A 19,565-nucleotide genomic window follows, 5' to 3' on the forward strand; every position below is an offset into this window, starting at 1 on the left:
CACCATCTGCTGGTTACTAGAAACTGATGCATTTCAATCTGTCTTTATAGATCCTTTGATAAAATAATACAAAAATATTTTTCTCTTGCATGCCTGCACAGATTCCCTCTTCATATTGAAGTTACTAGTCTAGAAAAAGAGAAAGTAGATTTTATTGGTAAAATGTTTTAGTGTATGTGTGTCTGCTTGCAATGAAAATCAATTTTTCAGCTTGCCTTTTATTGGAAACTCCAGGTATATAAATGAAAGTATTTTCTCCTTTAAATTAGTATTACATAACCAAAAGCAATTGTAGTTCAGTAAGTGCAGAAGTCTCCCGCACAAGAGACATTACAAAATCAAAACTGAAGTGCTTTAACCTAGCCGGAGACCTGATTCTAACACACAGTAGGTTCTAAATAAGTATTGGCTGAATGAAAAGAGAAAAAATAAATTCATTATTATGACTTGGTGTGAGTTAAGACCAACTGAGGGAAAAAATCCTCACATTTTAGATTCATTAGATAGATATTTTTAACCATGCCAAAATTTGATGTGTGAATTTAACATCAGCAAGTAAGGAGTGATGCTTTTTATTTTTAAAAAAAGATTGTCATGCAAAGAATAAATTTAGAATTTTTAGAGATTTCAAATATGTGGCAAGGTATTAATAACTGGGTAGTTGAAAATACTTTTAGTATGAGCATGTGACCTAATGGATTCTAAACACAGGACAAGGAAATTGTTGCATAGCTTTGTTGTAAATTCAACAGAACTCATTTTCTACATTCTCTTGAGAGGAATGAATTTGATTATTTCAAATTAAAATGTAACATATAAAATTCTGACTGTAGGATGAAAACATTTTTTTTTGTTTTTTTGTTTGTTTTTGTTTGTTTTCTAAATTAATTTCACTCCATTACAGATAGAGAAATTGTTTTAAGGGTAATAAAAGTAAAGTCAAGTCACACAGAATTGGTGGAGCTGACATTTTAATCTGAGCTTTTTGTTTACAAAATTATTGTTTTTCAAATTTATGAGGACACCTCTCAATTACATCAATACATTTTTCTGGGATGTGGGAGGGGTTAGGTCGACGATGGTGAATACAACTTCTCCGAAATACAGGTAACCTCCTCCAAGCTTCACTATGATATGACTTTATCACTCCTCTGATATGATACAAATATACCTCTTTAATTTAAAATCATTTTAAATAAAAGCAAAATAAAACACACTGGAAAAATGTATACCTCTCTAAGTAAAATATACTGACATTAAGAACATGTACTATGCATCTGGCTCCTCTAACCACTTTGAGAATAAACTCTCTGTATTTAAAGACGTGATCTCATACCTCAGTTGAACTGAAAATGACTTTGCTTTCACTAAAAGATAGGGCAAATTTAACAATTCATTGGACAGATACTTTCTTAAGTGTTGGAATAGTTCTGAATTCAATGGAGAGGGAAAGAAAAGTTATTTATACAAACTCTGTAGGTGATGATAAAAATTAGTGTTTGTCATGGCTTCAGGAGGAAATTACTTCTGCCAGGAATACTTACCTAGTTCTTAGGGTAAAAACAAAAGAACAAACAAGCAGACAGACAGACAAAAAACAAACAAACAAAAAATACCCTTCAGAGATCCCAATATCAATAGAGATCTTCATCAAACAGGTCTCAAAATTAGTTTTAAAAAATGAACTATCTAGAATCCACATGTAACCAGGCCAATCTTCACTTCTTTAAATTACTTTTTCTTTTCTTTTTTACCTTGATTCAAACAGGCCTTGGGCTCACTTGCTACTTTTCTTACCTTATCCTTCTACCTCTTGCTGACCACTCCCTTAATCCTTAAACCCTTGGATCAGCATCTAAAGATCTTAGGAACAAAGCCTCAGGTGTGTCAACCAGAGAAAAAAGTTTCAGTCACACTAAAGGTAGCATCTTGTAGCTCCACACCCATTAAAGTGGAAGGACTCTACCAGCATCTCCTTAAAAACAGACAGAAGTACTCCAGTACTGACATCAGGACCTGATCAACTCCCTCCTACCATTGCCAATCAATCAGTAGAGCCCACGATACCAACTCCGTTAGCTGCTAATGAGTTTTCCCCGATATAACCTATCCCTGAGAGGCCATCTGATAGCCAGGTCTTTAAGTGCTAGCTTGTGTCTCTGGCCTTGGTGCCATTTCCTTAAATAAATCTCTCCTTTTTTGCTATAAACTCCTGTCCATGACTCTTTGAGATTTGACGCATGCAGGCAAAATGAACTCCTTAAGTTCAGTAACACATATGTATACAAATTTTAAAAATCTGATTTTGGAATATATATGCCAGAGAAGTTCCAAGACTAACTTGACACTTTATGATTTGGGACCATATGACCTGTCTCTCTTTATCTCTATTTCTATTTCTATCTCTATCTTGTGGTTTGTTTGTTACATATAACCAATTGTGCAAATAGAAATGTCAGCATCCAGTATCTGTTACATAGATATTTATATTAATAATAAAAACACTATGAGGTAATAACTTTTAGTAAAAATGCATTGACTGTCATCTAGCACCATTGCCTCTCAATAGTATCCAGGAGTTCTTTGGAAGAACCACTCTTTTTCCATTGTGTGGAAGGCAGGAGGTTTAGGTGGCCTTGGCTTCTGGGGTGTGCTCTGTTCCTCTTTTATTCCTCTTGCCTCAGTGAGCCCAGATCTTTGCAACTGTATCATGGCAATCGCCCGTCTGCTTTGCTTCCTGACCAAAATTATACCAAACAGAGTAAATCCCAGAACTTCCTTCCTCAGAATTTGTTCGGTGGTTGGAGGAAAAACACTCTCACAATAAACAAAAGGGGTTGAGCACCCTCATTGCCACTATCATGAGATCATGAGATCATAAAGGGATCTAGCCTTTAGATAAAGCTACTAGGACAGAAGAACAGAGTTGGAAAATTTTGAGTCCTAGGGAACATTGTTCTAACCCTTGCCTGAAGTCCATCTTGCATTGAACTTTTCAGTTGCATGAGTCGACCATTTCCCATTATTACTTATGGCAGTTTAATTTAGCCTCTGCTATTTGCAAACAAATGCATAATCACAATGGCAATGACAGTAGTTATTGTTATTCGAGTTTTTCCTACTTAAAAGGCATTGTGTTAAATGGTGTCCTGGGAGGCAGATGCTTTCATTGCCTCCACTTCAGTGATAAGAAAACAGATTTGAAGAGGTTAAAGGATTTCCTTAATATCGTACACTAATAAATTGTCAGAGCTACAAATCAACTGGCATATTTCTGATTATAAACTCCACACTCTCAGACCTTACACTATGAGTGCCCTGGATGAGAGGATGGTAAGAAAAGTCATCCTGGGTTTGAATATTGGCTTCATAATTATTAGCTGTGTGAGCTTGGACACATTATTTAACCTCAATTGTTCTCAATTTCTTCCAACATAAATTTTGAAAAATAATAGTCCCTAACTTATATGAGGATTATAGGAATTAATACATATAAAATGCTTAGAAAAGCATCTATATAAGAGTAATCATTCAAAAATATTAGCTTTTATATAATTACTAGTGATAAAGTCAATCTGTACATGAGGACCCACAATGTGGAGGCTGCCCCAGTGGCCTAACCCACATCACAAATCTAAACCTAAGTCAACCTGATTTTTTGAGAAACACAGTCAAGGAAACCTAAAGACACCAATAGCAATCCTCCAACTCTGCTTTAGTTAGCTTATTTTACCCTAGAATATTGGACCTGCTAGCCAATCATGCCATTTCCACATTGCCACTTAAAAAGGCTCTATAAAACTTGCTCTTACCTCAAATCCCCAGGAAGAGTATTCCCAACCCATGGATTCTTTTCCCGCAAATAAAATATAGCAAACTTGTTACTAAACAGTTGATACTATGCTTATATTTATTAGTTTTCATGAAAAAGTACTCAGATTAGGTTTCCTAACGAACGTAATGCAGATTCTTTAGGCATATCATCACTGCCTATAAATAGCTCTGACTCAATTTCAGCTGGAACATGGGGTTTTCATAAAGCTTAGATAAGAATGGTTGCAATATTACTGGTTTTATATTCTATCCCATATGTATTTGACTTCATTAATTTGTTTTCCTCACCATATATTTATTGAGAGTTTAGCTTGTGTTAAGGACTTTTAGGGAAGGGGAACAGAGTAGTAAACATAAAACAGATAAGCTTTTTACTTTCATGAAGTTAAACAGTCCTGTGGGGTATAGGAGATAGATGCTTCAATAGGTAAGCTCACACTCACAAAGTCATATTTCTGACAAAAGTGCTACAAAAGTGTAGTGAATTGTGAGATTAATGGAGGCTCAAATCTAGTCCAGGAAGCAAGGAGAGGGTCTTCTTAAGATGAGATCTTTACCTAGAATTAGCTTTATCTGGAGAGAAGTGTTTAGGAAATAAAACAATAGACTACACAACAGCCATTAGGTAGGAGGCAACTTCATGCTTTCAGGGCACTCTCACATCCTCCCATAGCTAAAGCAGAGTGAGGTAGGAGATATATCATTAGGGAAATGGCTGGAGAGATTGACTAAAAATAGATCACACTGAATTCTGTAGGTTATTTTATAGATTTGTGAATTCATCTCAAACTCTTAAATAAGACAGTGTTGTGGTTTAACTTTTTTTTTTTTTCAACAAGCCACTGACTGTCTTGTGAGGATAAATGGGAGAGGTATACAAGTGGATGTGTGAAGGATAATTAGAAGGACATAGTATAGGTCTTGAAGACCAAAACTATTGTCTAAAACAAGAGTGATGGTAGAGTGACAGAGGAAAGTAACTGAATCAATAATTATTTAAAGATTTGAATTATTAAGAGCATAAAGAACTAGATATATTTGGTAGAAAAGATGCTGTGCTTCCCCATCCAAATCTCCTCTACGGGACCAGATGTCCTTTAAGCCGGCTGCTAGACTCACAGCTAATCCCTTCTACAGGAAAATCTGAGAAACTGCTTGGAAGATAGATACCACTCCTCATTCCTCATACCAATTCCCGAAGCCAGGTGACTGGCAGTCTCTATATTACTGTCCCCTTGATACAGAATACCTTCTGGTCTATGGCCATGCCTCCCTGAACAAGCCCGATCCCGTCTGATCTCAGAAGCTAAGCAGGGTTGGGCCTGGTTAGTACTTGGATGGGAGATCACCTAGGAAGACCAGGTGCTGTAGCTGTAAAAAATTTAAAAAATAAGGATTGTAAGCTGACAAGGTCCTTGCAATCTGTGAGATCAACCAAGGAATGTCTTGCCTAAAAAAAAAGAAAAAAAAAAAATGAAGAAGAAGAAGAATACCTTCTATATCCAAACCCCTCAGTCTCTGCTTCTAGGGAACCTGAAATAAGACAGCTATCAAAGGAAAAAAATATTTCCAGGATGATTCTCATTCTTCTGAGCAATGTAACTTTTTCTTGCACTGAAGATAGAGCTAGTTATGGAGGTTACAGATGTGAGTTCATTTTGGGTCATATTAGGATCAGACCCATATGGGCAAACCACATAGAGATGTCAAGTTGTTGCTTAGCTATAGATGGCTCTGGACCTCAGGAAAAAGGATAAAATTAGATCGCATTGATGTAATAAAAAGTAAATGAGCATGTGAGTGAGAGAGAATAGCATCAGAATAGAGTGTTAAAGAGGAAACCACATGTTCAAAATGGAGTCACTTGTGCTAAAGCCCATGATACCAAATCTAGACTTAATTCCTGACCATTCAGCCTTCTTCAGGAATGTAATCTTAATTGACCAGTCTGGAATTTTCTGGTCAATACCAGAAAGGTAATCTGTCATGCGGGCCCTATACATCCCCCAAACGAGGCTGAGGCAATCTGCCTTGTGAGACCCCAGCCTTTCCCTAAGAAAAATAACCTTGCATAAAACAATCCTTTTTTTTTATTTTTATTTTTTTATTTTGATGATAGCTTTTTTGTCCTGCACAGTTTCTGCCTATAAAAGCTTTCTATACTGTACAGCTTCTCTGAGCATCTCTATCTACTAGATGGAATGCTGCTGATTCATGAATCGCTCAATGAAGCCAATTAGATCTTCAAATTTACCCAATTGAATTTTTGCTTTTTAACAAGGGTCAAGGTCCCCCTCAACAATTTGAAATTACCATTGGTCCATTTGCTTCACTTCTCTGAAGGCACTTTCCTGTTGAGGTTTGAAAATGTTATACTTTAGGTTTGTTTTAGTGAGGGCATTCTTTTTAAGGTGACACCAACTATTTGTGCAGGTTTCTGCTCTTTGTACGGGTAAAAATAGTGTAAAGGATTTTTTTTCCTAGGCAATGCATCAGTTTTATCTGGGGTTGATTCTGGTAGTAGAATTATTAGGGATCATGTTTAAACTGCTCATAGTTTACCTTTTAATCATCAAAACAGATCATCTTGTCACAAAAATATCATGCTTACTACATGTAAGTTTGAGACTATTATTTGACAAATTTTTTTTCACTGATTTTGCTTATGAGCTTCTATTTCTCTCTCATACCTGTTTTAATTTCAGAATATAAAATGTTTCCTAAACCTAAGCCTGAGATGTCTCTGTGGCAAGACAAGTTTTTGGCAAAAACAAGATTTTCTTTCATTTTTTAATCTGCAGTTTTCTCCTCTAAGGTGGACACAGTAAGGGAGTAGGGGAAAGTTTTTCTCCCTAAATTTAATGTAGGCCCTCCCATCACTTGTATGCAAGGATAGCAAGAAAGCTAATTATATATATTAAACTATTTATATATACTGTAACACTAAAAAGTAACACTGTGTGAACCAAATAACATAGGATTAATCATACTGTACAAAATATTAAAAAAATCATAAAATATTAAAAAATGATGAAGTAATCTGAGAATATGATACAAATTGTTTATATATAATTTCAAGACTCTTAGCTCCTACAGCTCCCAATATAGCACACCACTTAGGTGGGTGTAGATTTTTGATTTTTTTTTTTTTTTTTGCCAGGACAATTAGTAACACATCAATAACAATGATGAGCTATTCACCGATGTATAATAGAGATGGTTATGTAAAACTGTTCCTTAGTCATGGTACATTTTGTATTTGAAAAAGTAATTTAAATTCTTTATAGGTAAAGGAAAGGAAGGAAGAATTATAGGTTTTAAATTAGGTGGTTAATAGGAATAAAGGAGAGAAGAGTTGAGGGATCCCTTATTCTCCTATGTAATTACAACATTTTGGACTGATGTCATCTTCTTTTGCCTTCTGTTTTTCCCTTGTCTAATTATAGGCAGTCCTAGCTTCTCTATGATGTAATTTTTTTAGGGGAATAGAGGGAGCCCAGTAATATTCATGTGGTTATCGCCTTCAAAAATTATCTCAAAGATGGTGTGTAGATGGAAAATTGAAGCGAAATGCAAGTAAATATTAGTAAAAAGGGGAAAAACAAAATAAAGAAAAATAAGAATGCAACAAGAATGAAAATAATAAAGGAAGGGAGGAAGTGGTGAGGAGATAAAAGTAAAGGGAATTTTAAAAGGGAGGAGGGAGGCTGGGCAATCACAGGAAAGAAACAAAGAAGAGGGAAGAGAGGAAACAAAGAAGACAGGTGAAAACATACAGGGATAAAAAACATACTTGGTGGATTTATCATTGCATAGATTTATATCCAGAATTTGCCTTTTATCAAAACATATGCATTAAGAGACACGGCATTGCATTTCTTATTATATATTGTGCTAAAGCCTTGGTGACCTCTTAAATTTGGTAATAAAAGTTAGTTTCAGCAAATAGGTTTTATCTATTAACTTCATAGCCTGCTTGATATAACCAGAGATTAAGTTAAATTGAAAGTACAAGTGAGATCAAAGGTGTAGGTGAAGGTTGATGCTATTAGGTCTGAATATTGGCTCTCTGCAAACTCCTGTCACATATGCTGCAGCAGTCATAGCAACCTCGTCTGTTTCAAATGTGACTGCTGCCAGAGAGTTCACTGATTTTTCCATGGAGAATCCTGAAGCTTGCTGTTTGAGTTGACATTTTTATAACTGTATAGTTGAAAAGGGAAATTTCCAGCAATAGGAGTATCATCTTTCTCTTCTCCCTTCTTTTCTTCTTCCCTTTTTTCTTCTCCCTCATTCTCTCACCCTCTTTTTTTTCGCCAATCACAACTATTCCACGAGAACATCTTCAGCCCACAGTTTGAGGATATAAGAATTGGAGCTTTACAATGACAGTTTCTAAAACTATAACTTCCCGAATATATTATTCATTCATGGGCGAAATGTGAAGCCCTGGGGGAGAGTGCAGCGAGCTATGATGTACGGTTTACAAGGGCTGTCGTTGGGAGAAGTTACACAGGACTCTCCACAGAACTCGCAGGTGATTTATTCCTACTTAGAGATTTCAGGCTGCACGATAGGCACATAAATTGAAATAAGCTGACAAATGACTTCTATACCTCAGCCCTGATATCTCAAAAGGCCCTGCACATGCTCTAGATAGAGAACTGCTTGAAGCAGAGATCTCTTGAGGGCTGAGACAGTAACAAGCCAAATGGTCTGACGCTACCTAAGAATCTTGACCTGGTTATTTCAATGTCTCTGAACTGAGTTTCCTCACTTGAAAAATTTAGAGAATAGCCAGGATTTTGTGAACCTCAGATGAGATGGCTACTAAAAGTTAACATCAACAGTATATTTTCCACTGGGTTTAGCATGCCTAAGAAGCTTGTATCCAGATAAGACTAACCTTAGGATAGCCACCTGCTCATCAAGAAGCATTCGTGGTGCTCTACTGACTGGTTATAATACATTCAGTTTTTGTGTAACTTTACAGAATTCAGCCTGCCTAACCAAAACATTGCTCACAAAAGTTGTACCTTTACTTCTGGGCCCTCTGACTTTCTAATCAAATATAGCTTTTTCTTCAATGGTTATTTGAGTGAGTACTTAATATGTGCTGGGCTGGGAATTCTAGGTAGGCAATGCTGGTGTGAACACAATGAAAACGAAATTTTATCCTTGGGGAGTTTACATTCGATAAGGAGTAACTAGCAATTAAAAAAAAAGTACCAGTAAAAACTGTACTATGTTTAACAGTGTTATGTGCTAAGGAAAAAATGAAGCCAGGGAGGGCTCCCTGTGCTGTGTTTGCACTGAAGTTCCAAAACTTCATAAACCACCGCCCCTCTGCTGAGGGTGCTCAGGTTAGTGAGGGTGTCAGACATTTCAACAAATGTGGTGCATGGGCAATAGATGTCCTCACAATAGGAAGTATGTAGGAGGGAAATGGAGAGAATACTTACCTCTTACTGTAATGTGAGGTGGAGAAAAAATAAAAATAAGTTTCACTGAAGGGGTATGCATTTGTTTGGGGTCTCGAGGAAAATATAGGACTTTCCCAGGTGGTTTGATTAGCTGGAGTGAAGATGTTAGAAGGGTAGGAAATAATTGCATTTTTTTAAGAATAAACTGAATAATCCTATTTAGCCGGAAACTGTGGATTTATGTAGGCAAGGAATAGTAAGGAACCTGGAGAATAGAGCCAGTTTGACCTGGGCTTTACTGTAGTCTGAGAGGAGAGGCAAGAGGTGCAAGGAAGGCAGAGTTAAATTATACAATCTCTTCGTCCCCTCTAAGCAACAGACTTGATTTAGTTGGACCCTTGAATGATAGGGTGACTGGCTCAGATCTGTATTTTAGAAATGTCACTTGGTAAATGTCACTTGGAGGGGATGATCTGAAGGGGCAGGACTGTAGGTGGGGAGACCACTTGCTCAGTATAAACTAGGCATTTAGCACAAGTTTGGAAGCTGTCATTATTTAATGGGTTCCTTTCCTAAACTTGGTTACTTATAATGTGCCCACATGGTTCGAATGACTTGCTAACTACCCACAGAATGAGCTGACATGTATCTAATTAACAGTGCTTTCTTCAATAAAATAGTGATATTTAAAATATTATTCATTGTTTATATTTTGTTAAGTGGGAAAAGAAGTGACCCTTCAAAGAGTTTCATCTTACATTAAATGAAGAGAAATAAGTGATAAGCTGCCCAAACCATGTTTACAGAGAATTTCAACAATGTAAAATTCCTTCGGCGTGTGGAGTAAAATTAAAATTTAAAAATATATATTTATAATCTGGTTTCTATTTTATATGCACGTGTATGTATATTAGATATATATGTGAATAAATTATGACAACATTTTATAGATGTTATCTTTAGGTAATTGTATGGGTGTTTTCTTTTTCTTCTTCTTCTTCTTTTATACTCATCTATGCTATTGACAAATTCCTATTCTGAACTTTCTATGAGTAAAACTTCTTATTTGAAAACATAAAATATAGAAAATTTCAGGTGTTTAATTCTTTTCAATTGTAGAATCGATTTCAAAGCCCAGCATTTCATAATGCTTTTTATACTATAGGAAATGGAAATGATTAAGTTGTCAAAATATCAAAATGATACTTTATCCATTATAGAAATAAATCAGTGGGACTCGACTCAACGTTTCTCTATATGTTCATTTTTATTAAGACTCTCTGGAAAGTGGTGATAATCCATTTTTTAAACAATGGTTTATGTTATTTGAAAGACAAAAGTACAATTGATGGATGAATCTAAAGATGCAAAGACAACTAGAGATCTAACTCAGGACTCTAACAATACTTTTATCTTGTTTTCTCTTATTCTCTCTCTTGGTGGTTCTCTTTCTACTTTGCCTTCTTCATGTAGAGATTATTCTTTCTTACTTCACACATGTATTCTTTCCTTGATATAGGTTTAGAAGTTCCAGTGGGAAAAGAAAAAAATCCATCTCTCAGGATTTACATGCCAATTCCAGGGGAGATTTTTTTGGCCCTATTTGGTTTACGTGTCTTTCAGTGGACAATCACTATGACTGGGGCAGTGGGATAGGGGACAATAATTGTACAGGCCTACTCTTAAGGTTTGGAACTATAGAATCTCTGCCAAAACTACTCTATTCTGCTAATATAGCACAATAGTAGCTTTAGACAATACATAAATGAATGGGTGTGGCTGAGCTCCAATAAAATTTTACTTAAAAAAAAAAAAGTAGGCTGGGGGGTGGATTTGTTCTGGTAGTTGTAATTTGCTGACCTACTCTAGTGATTTTGCTGTGCTTTTGTAAATTGCCCCCCAAAAAAAAAGAAAAAAAAGAAAAAAAGGCACTCCTTCATCATGTCCTGTGAGAACCTTGGTCCTTCAAAAGTTAGTTCATAAATAAGTTTTTATCAAAACTATAATATTTTCCAAAAATTCCTTTAAGATATATTGTCATACTCTCGAGTACCTTCAAATTACTTTCCACAAAATATTTTAAAAATTACTTTTATGTAATTATCTTTTTAAATTGATAGTTTTAGGATATATGTTTTCGTTTTGTTTTCTTTTTCTTTCTGTAATCGGTATATTAAAAGTCATTAAAGTCAATCATTCTTAAACCTTGCTACAGCCAAGGATCTCTCATAATAAGTCACTGCCTGCAGCTGTTACCAAGGCTATGTACATTCACCCTCTTTGCTTTAAAACTTAAAATAGTTTTCAAGCTATTTGTCTAGACTAAATAAATCCTCTTACAGAAACTTTATTTTTACATCTAGGTCAAAAAAAATGCCATGTGTCAACGTGGTCATAATTGAAGTACACAGAATTTGAATTTAGTCTAATTTTTTAAGTCACTCATCTTAAAGGAAAGATATAGAAAACTTCTGTGACTGCAAGGATATTTTATATATGCATTTCATATTCCTCTTAGGGTGTAGCCACTTAAGGGATAATTAATGTATAACTAACGCATAACTATTAATCACTGCCTTGACATGGCTTTGTGAAATAATTTGGCATGCCAAAATTTAATTGTGCCATCAACTTACAAGAACTCAATTGTTTTCATACCCAAGCAGACATCACATAAGTACCACAACTATTTAAAGGCATACGAGAGCCTTGTGCACATGACTGGATGAACTAGACGTTCCTGATGGGCATTGCTCACCCTATCATTGTTCTCAGCCTTACCTATCTCATGATTCAAGAAATTGGCCTGTTTCCATCCTCTGAGACACACACTTTGAATAAATTTGAAGAGAATTAAATTAATATGATCAAAAATTAACATAATACTTCACAACTCAGAAAGCCATGGCTTGTTCCATCATTTCATTTATGTCTCATTTAAATGTCAACTCCTCAGGAAAATATTCTTTGTCAGACCTCTTTATCCTTCTCTTTTTTTATTCCTGACTTATTTTATCAAAAGCAATTATCACTACTCGATATGATGTTATATATTTATTTGTTTAGTATCTTTCTTCCCTACATAATTCCATAAGGCCAGCAGGGCCATGTAGCAGGTGTTTGATAAATATTTGTTAAGAGGAGAACTAAATAAGCCTTGTCTATTGGAAATACATGTATTAGTGCCCTGAATTAAAAATGAGGAAAACAAAACTCGAAAATAAATGTAGTAGTCAAGATCACATATCTAATTATTAAGGTTTCCAGACACTTACCCTTTAAAAACTCCCACTGAATTATTTTGCCTCCACCTCTCCAGTGCAATGGGTCAGGGACAGATATATAGAGACTGGATGGAAGAGAAGGACAGAGTCACATCTCATCTCTTGGAGGCTGAAGATAATACCACAAGTAAAGGAAAAGAGTAGGCTCATAAGCAGAGGAAAAGCTGTCACAGAAAGCTTGGATACTCTTAACCGTCACTCAATTTTATTCTCTCCAATGAATGTTATTTCATTTCCTAACTAGAATAATACACATTGATAACTGCGACCAAAATGAGCAAACTCTTAAAGGCCATAAATCTATATTCTGAATATAAATTTACATGGATTTAAAGGAAGCTTAGTATAAACCAGATTCCATATGAAATGTGATGCACCACATTTTGATAAATTTTTAAGAAACTGATAACACATTATCAGTGCACATTCAAAAAAAAAAGATGCCACGGAGTATCTCTATTTTGTTTCACTAAAATATCCATTCACTAAATATACATTTTAAATACACCCTCAGCCATTCATTGCTAGAGGTGGTAGTATAGTAGTGGTTAAGACTGTGGCTTTGGAGTCAGAAGGGTATAAAAATTCATTATTTACATTATTTACAGATCTTGGGGGAAACAACCATTCTAAATTGGTATCTTTGATTATGAAATTAGGAGCGTACAAAATCTACCATATAAGACTACTGTGAAAATTATATGGATTAATACATCTAATGAGTTTAGTACAGTACCTGGAATATTGTTAAGTCCTTACTGAAGGTTTTGTATTCACATTCAAAGAATCAAACATATATTTAACTTCTGAAATAACACTAAATCAATCACAACAAAGCTCTACGCAGATTGTTGACATTTTAAACACTTTCTCTGTCATATATAGAAAATGAAGAGTGCTTATTTATACTTGAAAAAATATCATAGAGATAAAATTATGAGACAGAAATTCAAATTATTGTAGGAATAAAAGAATTTATAGTGCCACTATGTTTGTATTCTCTTGATTTATCATTTATTGAGCATCCGAAGTTATTTTAAGTTGGCCTCTATAACTCATGATTTCATATTCTTTTCAGGCATTTGACACTACAAGTTGCTTAATAGAATAAAAATATGGACCTTGCTCAGGGAGCATGATTTACATTTCAAAGTAAGATTTAAAAATAAAAAGTTACTTGGTATTTGGTGAGTGTGTAGAGAGAAAATTTAACAGTGCATATCATACAATCTCATAAAATACCTCTGAGTCAGAGAACATTTAAGCAGTGTAAAACCCTAATATAAAGCATTTTGCAATTCCAATTTCAGATGTTCTGCCAGTGAAATGAAATTCTCCGTGGGCACAGTGACATATAGTGTATATATCTTACTATCCCATGGATTATCGGGAATATAAGGGTCTATTTACTCAAAAATATTTCTTGAATAATAACATGAGTCAGGCATTCTGCCAGCCACAGGGGCAGATGTGAAGATAAGGACATAATCCTTAATATTTAGCTGAACATAACCAGGTAGAGAAAATATATCTCCACCTGTACTAGATTCCTCTTATGCTGAAAATATATGATCAGGTCCTCCTAGGCTTTTTGTTATTGTAGTAGCTCCATTAATGAAATGTGTTCCTTTTTGCCTCTGAGCTTTTGTTTACATTTTCATTCTGTCCAGGATGCTCCTCTCCACTCCTTGTTTTTCTGTTTAGCTTTGAATTTTTGACTGAGATACTGCTTCTCTATGTAAGACTTTATCCTATCATAGATTTTTTTCAGCTGCTGTGATTATATAGAACAATCCATAATTCCTCTAGATCAATGTTTATCATATTTTTGTTGATGATAACATTAACTTTTTCTCCTCTACCACCCTATGAGGATAAGAACCACATAGACTGTCATTCAACACAAGAGAAGATACTCAATAAATATCTGCTGAATAAATATAAAAATATGAATGCCACCTGACGATTTGGGTTAAATGCTGAGAGGCCACTAATATAATATTGTTTGTAGGGAAGTCTAGGGAGTTAATATCTAGTAATGACTCTTTTAGATGGCTTTTAGGCATGAATAGAAGTTTACCAGGCAGGGTAAAGGAGAAGGGCATTTATGGAAAGGGAAAAAAGGTTGTATAGACAAGAGGAACTTTTCTAAGTTTGAGTTGGAAAGTTCCTTATAGAAAATAATAGTTTGTGAAAGGTTGTAAAGAGCTTAATAGAATATGCAAAGGCATTGTTATCAAGATGGATAAAATGTCACAAAAGTTCAATGTCAGTTAATGGGTGTTTCAGAATGAGGAGAGTATTTAAGTTAAATAAAATGTGGACAAGTTTTATGACTGCAGGGTTCCTCAGGATTGTTTGCTCTTCCGATGTACTACAAATGTACTTTACCATGAAGCTATAGAATCATAGAGCTTTTTAAATATGTCTGTATTTATGGAGAAAAGAAGTTTCTTTTCCATGGAACATCATGAAGGATTTATGTGCAGATGACACATCTTAGGAATGAGTTGTGTGGTACAATGGTTCTCAACAGGGATAATTATTTTTTTTAAATTTTTTATTTTACCAGAGGTCTTTGGCAATGTCTGGAGATATTTTGGGCTGTTGCAACTGTGCAGTCAGGAGTTGCTGCTGGTGGGGAGAGGCCAGGGATGCTGCAGAACATCCTACAAAGCTCAAGATAGTGTCCCCAACAAAAACTCATTCCTCACAGAATGTCAGTAGTGCCAAATCTGAGAAACCCTAGTGTTGTGGAAAGTGCAATAGTTATGAATTCAGAGAGAAATTCAAATCTCTATTTTGTTGCTTGTAACTGTTGGATTTTCAACAAGTTATTTAATCTGACTATGTCAGATGCTTCATTGGAAAGAAATGAAAGTAATTTGAAAGATAAAGGTTATTTTGAGAAATAATGTATATAAAATTGTATAATGGAATATCTGCTGCAGAACAGTAACTTAATAAATGAAAGCATAACAGTCACTTAACTAGTGTTATTTGATTATTTTCCACACCCACTGATTCTATTCTCTCTGCTTCTGTTAACAAACCTTTCTCTGTGGACACACATGTAGCATATGCCCCAGACTGATTCAAACTTGGCATCTATGCCAGTAGCCACAAATAGAATCCTAAGAATGGGCAGATGATTCAAACTGGGCCATTAGTGCCTTTTCCAAGGATACCAAACGATTAAAAATAACACTCTTACTCCCTTGTTAAGAAACTATGATACAATTGTACTGGATATGACTAAAACTCTTTTACAGTAAGAGATTTTGAAGCTAGCATTGAGAAGAAAGCAAATATGAGAAATGTAGAAAGAAAGACTGAATTTAAGTCTTGTATCCAGTCATCGCTGAAGCCAGTTCTTCCTGCATCATTTGAGGTAACAAAAGTCAATACATCTTCTATTTTTCTTTAGCTAGATCATTGTGTTTCTATCACTTATAAACAGAAGTTTTAGAACTAAAAATACCTAAATAGGCTTTATTTAAAAAATGGGAATTATACAGGAAAATATGAGGAAACAACGTTATATTAACAGAAATTATCCAATCTGAATGATAAGGAGAAAAAAGATTGAGGAAAAAAGTAAATATGGAGGGACTTATGGGGCAATACCAAAAGTTTAATATTTGTGTTTTTATGGTACCAGAAGAAAAGTTGAGAATGGTGCAGAAAAAAATAAATTTAAACATACAAACTGCATGAAAGTGATGAATTCATAAATTTAAGAGACTCAGATGATACTAAATAGGGTTAAGTCAAAGAAATCCTTGCCAAGGTATAACACAATTGAACTGCTAATTAAACTAAAGACAGAACACTCTAGAGGTACTATTAAAGAAAACATACAATTTAAACACTAAAAAAACTCCTAAGATGAAATAAAAATACACAGATAACTTCAAAAAAGAAAAAAAAACCTGAAAAATAAAAACAACAAAAATAGAAAATAAAAATAAACTTCACACATATCACTGATCGCAGTAAATATAAATTGTGTAATCATACAGTTAAAATGGAAGACAGAGAATATAAAACATATTTTTTAAAATGGCAAACTGATCTTTATTAAAGTTATTTTTCTTCTTAAAAATAAAGTGGTAAGAATAAACAAAGGAAAAGGCAAAATATTTCAAATATATATACAAAAAGTGCTTGTATCCAGAATATACAAAGTATTCTTAAAACTCAACAGTAAGAAACAAACATCCCAATAGGCAAAAAAAAAAAGGGTGGGGGGTGGAGAGGAGGATTAAACATCTCATCAAAGAAAATATACAGATAGATGGCTGATAAGCACATTGAAAGATGTTCAACCTCCTAGGGTTATGAAAATTAAAATATAATGAGATACCACTATATAAACACTAGAATGAAACAAGAACAGCAACAACAAAACTCTGAGTACCATTTGCTGATGAGGCTCTACAGCAATTGAAGTGCTCTAACATTGCTGGTGAGAACGCCAAATGATAGTTACTCTGGAAAAGAATTTGGCAGTTTCTTTTAATGTTAAATATACATTTGCCATATGAATTTGTGATCTCATTTCTAAGTATTTTCTCTAAAGGAATGAAATCTTACAGTCACACAAAACTTGTACTTAAGTTTACAGAGATTCCATTTATAATTATAAAACCCGAAAACAATTCAAATGTCCTTCACTGGATGAGTGTATAAACAAACTGTGCTACTTTTGTACAATGAAATACTATCCACCAATAAAAAGCAATGAACCATAGTTACACATAACCTGTATGAATCACAAAGGTATTATGCTGAGTAAAAGATGCCATTTACAAAATGTTACATAATATATCAATTTTTTATATGATATTCTGGAAATGGCAAACTATAAGGAACAGAGAAGAGATCAGTGATTGCTAGGGGTTAGGCATAGGGGAGAGTTTGAGTATAAAGGAGTAGTGCTAGGTGAGGTGATGGACCTGTTCTATATCCCAAATATGATCGCTGTTACATGGATTTAACTATGTGTTAAAATTCTTAGAGTGGTAAAACAAAAACAAGTATGTTTTACTGAAAATAAGTTTAAAAAATTAAAGAATTTGAGAAAATTTATTTGGTTATATGCTTTTTCGAGATGATACAAGGGCAGAAATTATATTAGAAAATACAGATTTTAAAAAATTAAAGCATTTGTGATAAAGAAATGCAAAAAATAAATGCAGATTATACCTGAGCGAAACTTATACAAAGCACATAATTATATAAAAGGTTTTAATTAACACTAATTTATGAAGAGCTTTTGCTAATTAATTTTTTAAAATTAACACCCAAGTAAAAAATGAGTAAAGCCATATTAATACAATTCATAGGGAACTATAATACAAATGGCTAGTGATATAAATATGTTTTATTTTGCTATGAAATAAATATAAAGAAGCATGAGAAAGTATATGTGCCCAACAAAATGACAGATAAAAGTAAAATTTGTGCAAATGCACTAATGCAAATGTGCGTGTGGGAAGGAGTCTATGTACTTTCATGTGGACATAGGCAACTGGGATGTGGAAAATAGACACTCCTATATACTGTTGGTAGAAATTTTAAATTTGTACAATATTCCTTGGAATAATTATAATAAGCCTTAGAATTTCTCGGAAAACCAGAAGATCTACTTGTGAAAATCAAATTATATAATCATGGATGTAGACAAAAATATGGCTGTGGGATTTTCAATTAAAGTATTCCTTATAACATTGAGAAATTCAATCAAATGTAAATAACCAATAATAGTTTTGATTAAATAATAATATAAGTGGCCAATGAAATAATGAAGAAAAAATATTTACTTAAAAGGAAATAATCACTATAACAGATTTTGAAAAATTAGTTGCAGAATATAAGGAACGACTTGATGATATTTTCTAAATAATATTTATGTGGGATTTCTTAATTTGTACCCTACCTCAAATAGTGCAAATCATGTATATTAGGCTATGTATCCCTCACTCTTGACCCTCTTCTCCTTGTGCTGGGATTACATCGATAGGCTCCCTTGCACCTGGCTTCCAGTTGGTTTGGCCAGTATAAGGCACTGACAGAGGTGGAAGGGCAGAAGGAGACTGAAAATGTTTATCCCTCAGGTCTTTCCTTGTAGGCTGTGATTTGATAGTGGTTATGTACCTTGACCAGAGGCCATAACTTCTGTCAAGTGGTTAAACTCTAAAGCTATAGTTTCACAGATTTTCATTAACCAGCACCTCCTGTTTAGATCAGAAAATATAATGATTGCCTTTATAAATTGTCCATTTGTTAAATTCTCTCTTTAATCACCTCATTTTAATCACCTCATTTAATTACCAGGTATTTTCTCCCAGGATCCTGAACAACATTTTTATCAAAATAGTAATAGAAGTTATTCCTGACTATGGGACACTATTGATTTATTTATATTACTTTTATGTGAATTTACTTTTATGTGTTTTTTTTCGTTATTTATTTTAATGTGATAATCTATAACTATGAAAGGAAAAATATGTAATTTACTAAAATAATGTTTCTCAAACTATCTGTGGTGAAAGATTATTGTATTCTTTAATCAGTCATGAATACCACTTTATAAAATATAATGAATTGCAAAAAATTAAATTTAAAAAATATATATACAAGCCTTCCTTTATATTTAAATTCAGCAGACATAAAATTATTCTATTATACTGCTATAAACAATTCTAAATGCTCAATCTCAATTTATGTAGTGTTTGTGAACCACATCATTTTGAAGAGCACATCATTTTGGTAGCATTGGTCTGAAATATGATCAAGCAAGTCATCATATAAGATTATATTTATATCTACACATAAATAATTACATCTATTTACTTCTACATCTATCTACTTATGCATAGTTAATGATGCCTAAACAGTGTCTTTTATTCGATACTTAATAAATATTTGCTAAATATATGAATGAACTAATTAAAAAAAAGGTAACAAAATGCAGAATACACACAAACACATATATAACCTCTTTTACTGCTAGAGTTGC

The 19,565-nt window shown here is 33.9% G+C and overlaps 1 protein-coding gene and 1 pseudogene across 3 annotated transcripts in view; one reads left to right on the top strand and one right to left on the bottom strand.

The window, feature by feature from the left end:
- The window catches only part of LRRTM4 (leucine rich repeat transmembrane neuronal 4), a 644,127-nt gene that overhangs the window by 455,940 nt on the left and 168,622 nt on the right, over positions 1-19,565 (bottom strand). The window lies entirely within an intron of this gene.
- LOC120594729 (uncharacterized) lies at positions 5,090-5,208 on the top strand (annotated as a pseudogene).

Source organism: Pteropus medius, unplaced genomic scaffold (genome assembly GCF_902729225.1).
Source record: "Pteropus medius unplaced genomic scaffold, Ma_sr-lr_union100, whole genome shotgun sequence".
Lineage (NCBI taxonomy): Eukaryota > Metazoa > Chordata > Mammalia > Chiroptera > Pteropodidae > Pteropus > Pteropus medius.